Below are 7500 nucleotides of genomic sequence, written 5' to 3'. Positions count from 1 at the left end.
CCTCATTCAAGTTGGACTTGGGCTCGGCGCGAGGCGTCGGGGTAGTGGACCCTCCCAAACACCACATGCCACGACAGGCGGCAGCCTGCGGGGTTCGGTGCTGGACTCTTCCCTGTTCGCTCGCCGCTACTGGGGGAATCCTTGTTAGTTTCTTTTCCTCCGCTTAGTAATATGCTTAAATTCAGCGGGTAGTCTCGCCTGCTCTGAGGTCGTTGTACGAGGTGTCGCACGCCACACCGCCAGCCGGCTGTGCACGCTACCGAGTAAGTACCGGTATGCGAACCGCCAGGCGACGGGCGCGCATCGCACGTTTAAGGAGGCGCGGCCGGCCCCACAGGCGGCCGCGACGCTCCCAGGTCTGCGAAGCGGGGCAAACGCCGCGCGCTTCAGTATACGTAGCCGACCCTCAGCCAGACGTGGCCCGGGAACGGACTCCATGGACCGCAATGTGCGTTCGAAACGTCGATGTTCATGTGTCCTGCAGTTCACATGTCGACGCGCAATTTGCTGCGTTCTTCATCGACCCACGAGCCGAGTGATCCACCGTCCTGGGTGATCTTTTCTTAGTTTACACTGTCTCTTTCAAGACAGTTGCATAGGCGGGACGTAGGCGTGTGGCGGCCCCTGTTCAAGCGTTCTGTGTCCAACGGCCTCACGGCCGATGGGCGTCGTACGGCTCCACACCGGAGCGGACAGGCAGTCGGGCGAAAGTCATTCAAAACCGGCGCCAGGCGCCAGGTGCCGCAGGCCAGCCGCTCCAGCGCTTCAGCGCTCGTACCACACAACATTGGCGTTAGTTTTGAGAAGCACGCGTGGTTCCGCACGCGGCGCACGGCTACTGCGAGCCGTACAGGTAGCGTGTTGCGCGACACGACACGCACATCGAAAGACATGCAGTCTAGTCGGTAATGATCCTTCCGCAGGTTCACCTACGGAAACCTTGTTACGACTTTTACTTCCTCTAAATGATCAAGTTTGGTCATCTTTCCGGTAGCATCGGCAACGACAGAGTCAATGCCGCGTACCAGTCCGAAGACCTCACTAAATCATTCAATCGGTAGTAGCGACGGGCGGTGTGTACAAAGGGCAGGGACGTAATCAACGCGAGCTTATGACTCGCGCTTACTGGGAATTCCTCGTTCATGGGGAACAATTGCAAGCCCCAATCCCTAGCACGAAGGAGGTTCAGCGGGTTACCCCGACCTTTCGGCCTAGGAAGACACGCTGATTCCTTCAGTGTAGCGCGCGTGCGGCCCAGAACATCTAAGGGCATCACAGACCTGTTATTGCTCAATCTCGTGCGGCTAGAAGCCGCCTGTCCCTCTAAGAAGAAAAGTAATCGCTGACAGCACGAAGGATGTCACGCGACTAGTTAGCAGGCTAGAGTCTCGTTCGTTATCGGAATTAACCAGACAAATCGCTCCACCAACTAAGAACGGCCATGCACCACCACCCACCGAATCAAGAAAGAGCTATCAATCTGTCAATCCTTCCGGTGTCCGGGCCTGGTGAGGTTTCCCGTGTTGAGTCAAATTAAGCCGCAGGCTCCACTCCTGGTGGTGCCCTTCCGTCAATTCCTTTAAGTTTCAGCTTTGCAACCATACTTCCCCCGGAACCCAAAAGCTTTGGTTTCCCGGAGGCTGCCCGCCGAGTCATCGGAGGAACTGCGGCGGATCGCTGGCTGGCATCGTTTATGGTTAGAACTAGGGCGGTATCTGATCGCCTTCGAACCTCTAACTTTCGTTCTTGATTAATGAAAACATACTTGGCAAATGCTTTCGCTTCTGTTCGTCTTGCGACGATCCAAGAATTTCACCTCTAACGTCGCAATACGAATGCCCCCGCCTGTCCCTATTAATCATTACCTCGGGTTCCGAAAACCAACAAAATAGAACCGAGGTCCTATTCCATTATTCCATGCACACAGTATTCAGGCGGGCTTGCCTGCTTTAAGCACTCTAATTTGTTCAAAGTAAACGTGCCGGCCCACCGAGACACTCACTCAAGAGCACCCTGGTAGGATTGCAACGGGGTCCGCCTCGGGACGCACGAGCACGCACGAGGCGCGTCGCACGCCTTCAGCTCGCCCCACCGGCAGGACGTCCCACGATACATGCCAGTTAAACACCGACGGGCGGTGAACCAACAGCGTGGGACACAAATCCAACTACGAGCTTTTTAACCGCAACAACTTTAATATACGCTATTGGAGCTGGAATTACCGCGGCTGCTGGCACCAGACTTGCCCTCCAATAGATACTCGTTAAAGGATTTAAAGTGTACTCATTCCGATTACGGGGCCTCGGATGAGTCCCGTATCGTTATTTTTCGTCACTACCTCCCCGTGCCGGGAGTGGGTAATTTGCGCGCCTGCTGCCTTCCTTGGATGTGGTAGCCGTTTCTCAGGCTCCCTCTCCGGAATCGAACCCTGATTCCCCGTTACCCGTTACAACCATGGTAGGCGCAGAACCTACCATCGACAGTTGATAAGGCAGACATTTGAAAGATGCGTCGCCGGTACGAGGACCGTGCGATCAGCCCAAAGTTATTCAGAGTCACCAAGGCAAACGGACCGGACGAGCCGACCGATTGGTTTTGATCTAATAAAAGCGTCCCTTCCATCTCTGGTCGGGACTCTGTTTGCATGTATTAGCTCTAGAATTACCACAGTTATCCAAGTAACGTGGGTACGATCTAAGGAACCATAACTGATTTAATGAGCCATTCGCGGTTTCACCTTAATGCGGCTTGTACTGAGACATGCATGGCTTAATCTTTGAGACAAGCATATGACTACTGGCAGGATCAACCAGGGAGCTGCGTCAACTAGAGCTGAGCAGCCGGCCGCCCGGGAGTGTGTCCCGGGGGCCCGCGCGAACACGCAAGCGTCCGCTCAATTATTCTGCAAACAGGAGGAGGCTGAGCTCCCCTGCACAATACACCTCGAAACCCTCTCAGGTCCCGGCGGCGCGCAGCGCCGTCCTAAGTACTTGGTCGGGTTCGAGAGAGGCGCAATCGCCCGGAGTTTGGCGAGTAGACGCTTTAGGTGCGACCACCCGTGCTCCCAACTGAGCTTGCCGCTGCCGACAGAGGCCCGGGAGCGTGCTGTCGTGGCATTGCCGGCGGGAGACAACACGCGCCACCTACGGTGGCCGGCAGCTCCAACGCCAGCGCCACAGAAGGACAAAAGCCCCACTTGGGTGCCGAAGCGAACTCTCCCAGCACAGCGCACGCGCCAACACGTCCGCACAGCTGCGATACAATCCACCTGCGAGAACCGCAGAGGCGACCGAGCAGCAGACGGCGTCGCGGCGCCGAGCGCCGGGCGGCGGCGCATCCTCAGCGCACACAGTCCTCAATCGGACCAGCACACTGCAGATGTCCACCGCGCTTCGCACCGGGCCCGCGAGGACCTACTTTGGCCGCACGGCGCCGCGTGCAGGGTGCGCCGGCGCGCAGCTGCGCCGCCTGCCGCCTCCGTCGGCCGGCGCGCCTGCCACTGGCCGCCCCCACCAGCCGGCTGTAGCGCGTGCGCCCACGCACCGCGCGGCCAGCACGCCGGAAGGCCCCCCCTCACCGGCCGGGGACGGTCCCACCCAGCCACCGCCGCGTATCGCTTCACACCCACATGCCATTCACGTTCGTGGGCATGGTGGGTATCGCTGAAACAACCGGTTGGTAGCTCAACCGATCGTCGCCATCACTGATTCACCTCTAGCGAGAACAACCGCACCACAACGGTTTACCAGTTCTTCATTTGCGTAACGTCACCAGCAAACGTAGACGTCCATCGCCATTTGCAAATTCAACGATTGTTGCATGCCTGTGTCAGGTGTCACGACACACTATGTCTGCCCACATACACGCAACAACATGTGCACGCTTCGCGAACACGTGGAAGGTGGCCCCCGTACGTATGCGATGTCCATTGCGCGAACGACTGTCAACCGGCCTCTGTCGCATGTCGCAGATGTGGAACGCAGTGCACCATGCTATCACGGTGTGTGAGAAGAGACGACTACGTCTGACAACACGCGCCACTACATCAACAGACGGCTCATGCTGATCGCCATCCACGGCATACCATACTGCAATCCAGCTCTTATAGGGAGACGACACGTAGCTGAGTGCACAATATTTGGACCGTATGGTTCGCCGTTGTTGGCGCAGTCGTGGTACGGTCACACATGTACCACGATGTATCATTCAGTACATGAGGACCAATGTGCGGTACAGTGTGTGATTTGGACGTACAACATCAGCGGACAGTTGCCACAAGCCGTACCACAACGTAGGCTGTGCTTCGCCATGCGAATGCCAATGAACAACTGCGAAGGGCATTGAGCATGTACGTCCTGCCGCCATCCGCATTACAGTGTATAGCTGCAAGGTGTTTAACATGAAGCGATACTCTGGGGACCGGGCAGTGCGAGTAGCAAACTATATTGCGGGGGTTGCAGTTAGGCAACACTACACTAATTTAACGCGTCGTATGACAATTACAGAGCAGGTTAAGGCCCAACGTGTGTTGGGTTAAGGCCCAACGTGTGTTGGGTTAAGGCCCAACGTGTGTTGGGTTAAGGCCCAACGTGTGTTGGGTTAAGGCCCAACGTGTGTTGGGTTAAGGCCCAACGTGTGTTGGGTTAAGGCCCAACGTGTGTTGGGTTAAGGCCCAACGTGTGTTGGGTTAAGGCCCAACGTGTGTTGGGTTAAGGCCCAACGTGTGTTGGGTTAAGGCCCAACGTGTGTTGGGTTAAGGCCCAACGTGTGTTGGGTTAAGGCCCAACGTGTGTTGGGTTAAGGCCCAACGTGTGTTGGGTTAAGGCCCAACGTGTGTTGGGTTAAGGCCCAACGTGTGTTGGGTTAAGGCCCAACGTGTGTTGGGTTAAGGCCCAACGTGTGTTGGGTTAAGGCCCAACGTGTGTTGGGTTAAGGCCCAACGTGTGTTGGGTTAAGGCCCAACGTGTGTTGGGTTAAGGCGCAACATAGGTTAGGTTAAGGCGCAACATAGGTTAGGTTAAGGCGCAACATAGGTTAGGTTAAGGCGCAACATAGGTTAGGTTAAGGCGCAACATAGGTTAGGTTAAGGCGCAACATAGGTTAGGTTACGGCGCAACATAGGTTAGGTTAAGGCGCAACATAGGTTAGGTTAAGGCGCAACATAGGTTAGGTTACGGCGCAACATAGGTTAGGTTAAGGCGCAACATAGGTTAGGTTAAGGCGCAACATAGGTTAGGTTAAGGCGCAACATAGGTTAGGTTAAGGCGCAACATAGGTTAGGTTAAGGCGCAACATAGGTTAGGTTAAGGCGCAACATAGGTTAGGTTAAGGCGCAACATAGGTTAGGTTAAGGCGCAACATAGGTTAGGTTACGGCGCAACATAGGTTAGGTTAAGGCGCAACATAGGTTAGGTTAAGGCGCAACATAGGTTAGGTTAAGGCGCAACATAGGTTAGGTTACGGCGCAACATAGGTTAGGTTACGGCGCAACATAGGTTAGGTTACGGCGCAACATAGGTTAGGTTAAGGCGCAACATAGGTTAGGTTAAGGCGCAACATAGGTTAGGTTAAGGCGCAACATAGGTTAGGTTAAGGCGCAACATAGGTTAGGTTAAGGCGCAACATAGGTTAGGTTAAGGCGCAACATAGGTTAGGTTAAGGCGCAACATAGGTTAGGTTAAGGCGCAACATGGGTTAGGTTAAGGCGCAACATGGGTTAGGTTAAGGCGCAACATGGGTTAGGTTAAGGCGCAACATGGGTTAGGTTAAGGCGCAACATGGGTTAGGTTAAGGCGCAACATGGGTTAGGTTAAGGCGCAACATGGGTTAGGTTAAGGCGCAACATGGGTTAGGTTAAGGCGCAACATGGGTTAGGTTAAGGCGCAACATGGGTTAGGTTAAGGCGCAACATGGGTTAGGTTAAGGCGCAACATGGGTTAGGTTAAGGTACAATATGGGTTAGGTTAAGGTACAATATGGGTTAGGTTAAGGTACAATATGGGTTAGGTTAAGGTACAATATGGGTTAGGTTAAGGTACAATATGGGTTAGGTTAAGGTACAATATGGGTTAGGTTAAGGTACAATATGGGTTAGGTTAAGGTACAATATGGGTTAGGTTAAGGTACAATACGGGTTAGGTTAAGGTACAATACGGGTTAGGTTAAGGTACAATACGGGTTAGGTTAAGGTACAATACGGGTTAGGTTAAGGTACAATACGGGTTAGGTTAAGGTACAATACGGGTTAGGTTAAGGTACAATACGGGTTAGGTTAAGGTACAATACGGGTTAGGTTAAGGCACTTGGGGGGGGGGGGGGGGCCCGGTTTGTTGATTGTGATTATCGTAAGTAAATGACTGCGGCATCATCTGATTTGCCACGTCAGGGTGCACCTTTGGCTCATAACAGGCGGCGCTCTGATTCCATGCTTGTGGCAGACCTGTGTCTTTCATTCCTGCCATTGTTTGTGTGGTGTGACAGGAGGCAGTATTGTGATGTTGGGTGCACCCCTGTCTGGGACATGTGTGGGTGTTGGTGGCTTAGCTGAGCAATGGTGGTTGTCGGAAGGGTGGGATATTCTGTTTTCCGAGTGGACCTCCCGGTCTGGTTATGATAGTGTGGATTGTCTAATGTGGCAGAGAGGATGCACTGGGTGTTGTTCCATGCTGGTGCTTACATATTGTCTGTGTGCCTGTTACAGGCAGAGAGTAGTGCGTGATAAGAGTGTCTGGCTGACGTGTGATTGTGAGCAGAGTCTTTCAGCATGTATACGGACAGGTCTATACATTATCTGTATTCTGATGGCTCTATCTATTACTAATCAGCGCCGTGTATACGTTTAATCCGGTTCCAGTCGAAACTATTGTATCTCTGTACATTAGTGACACGGCGAGCCCGCTATGTAGTTACTCGTCTCGGCAGCTTCCACCGGTGTATGGCAAATGATTATAAGGAATCAGTCTAGTCGTCAATACCGATAGTCTGACGTCACATGTCTGGGGTGGGGGACGCTGCGCCCTTCCGGTGGGTCATGGCCTAGGAAGACTCTTCCCACGCAGGGGGGCTTGGACTGTCATTGACTCTTCCGAGTAATATACTTGCCGTACGTTTTTGCGACTGCGAGTGCAACGCTCACCGGTACCGACATGGATGGAGCGCCTCCTAGCTGCCGCTGAGCATCTGCATTCGTACAGCGAGCAACGCGATCGCGTCTGTAGCTCGTACGTGGTACAGCTCGCAGCTCATGTATATGGACAGCGGGAATGTCGCATATTGGACATAACTCTTCATGAAACGCACGTTATAGGGGTGGATTGCACATTGCGAGTGCGAGCAAAGTCCGCCGTTCATCCGCTGGAGTTGCGAGTTGGGCGGTTGGGGTGGGGCACGAACGGGTGCAGGTGGAGTGATTGCCGGTCCACGACTTCGTGCGGCAGAGGCGCTGGCGTTGGGGTGGGGTCGAAAGAAGGGCACTGTGGGCCCATCGCTGTCTTAGTCGGC

General features: G+C 54.2%; 3 non-coding genes across 3 annotated transcripts in view; all 3 read right to left on the bottom strand.

Annotated features, from left to right (window-relative positions):
• LOC124570419 overlaps positions 1 to 212 on the bottom strand; it is a 4222-nt gene extending 4010 nt beyond the window's left edge. The window contains exon 1 of the ribosomal RNA XR_006971681.1: positions 1 to 212. This exon is cut by the window's left edge and continues 4010 nt beyond it. This is a non-coding gene — a ribosomal RNA (large subunit ribosomal RNA).
• Positions 213 to 400: 188 nt separating this feature from the next.
• Positions 401 to 555, bottom strand: LOC124570413. Its single transcript, XR_006971677.1, has one exon. It is a non-coding gene; the product is annotated as a 5.8S ribosomal RNA (ribosomal RNA).
• Positions 556 to 906: 351 nt separating this feature from the next.
• Positions 907 to 2816, bottom strand: LOC124570415. The gene has a single exon (XR_006971679.1). It is a non-coding gene; the product is annotated as a small subunit ribosomal RNA (ribosomal RNA).
• Between the last annotated feature and the right edge of the window lie 4684 nt (positions 2817 to 7500).

The sequence above is a fragment of the Schistocerca americana genome, unplaced genomic scaffold (assembly GCF_021461395.2).
Source record: "Schistocerca americana isolate TAMUIC-IGC-003095 unplaced genomic scaffold, iqSchAmer2.1 HiC_scaffold_1639, whole genome shotgun sequence".
NCBI lineage: Eukaryota > Metazoa > Arthropoda > Insecta > Orthoptera > Acrididae > Schistocerca > Schistocerca americana.
This window is presented reverse-complemented; position numbering and strand designations above follow the sequence as displayed.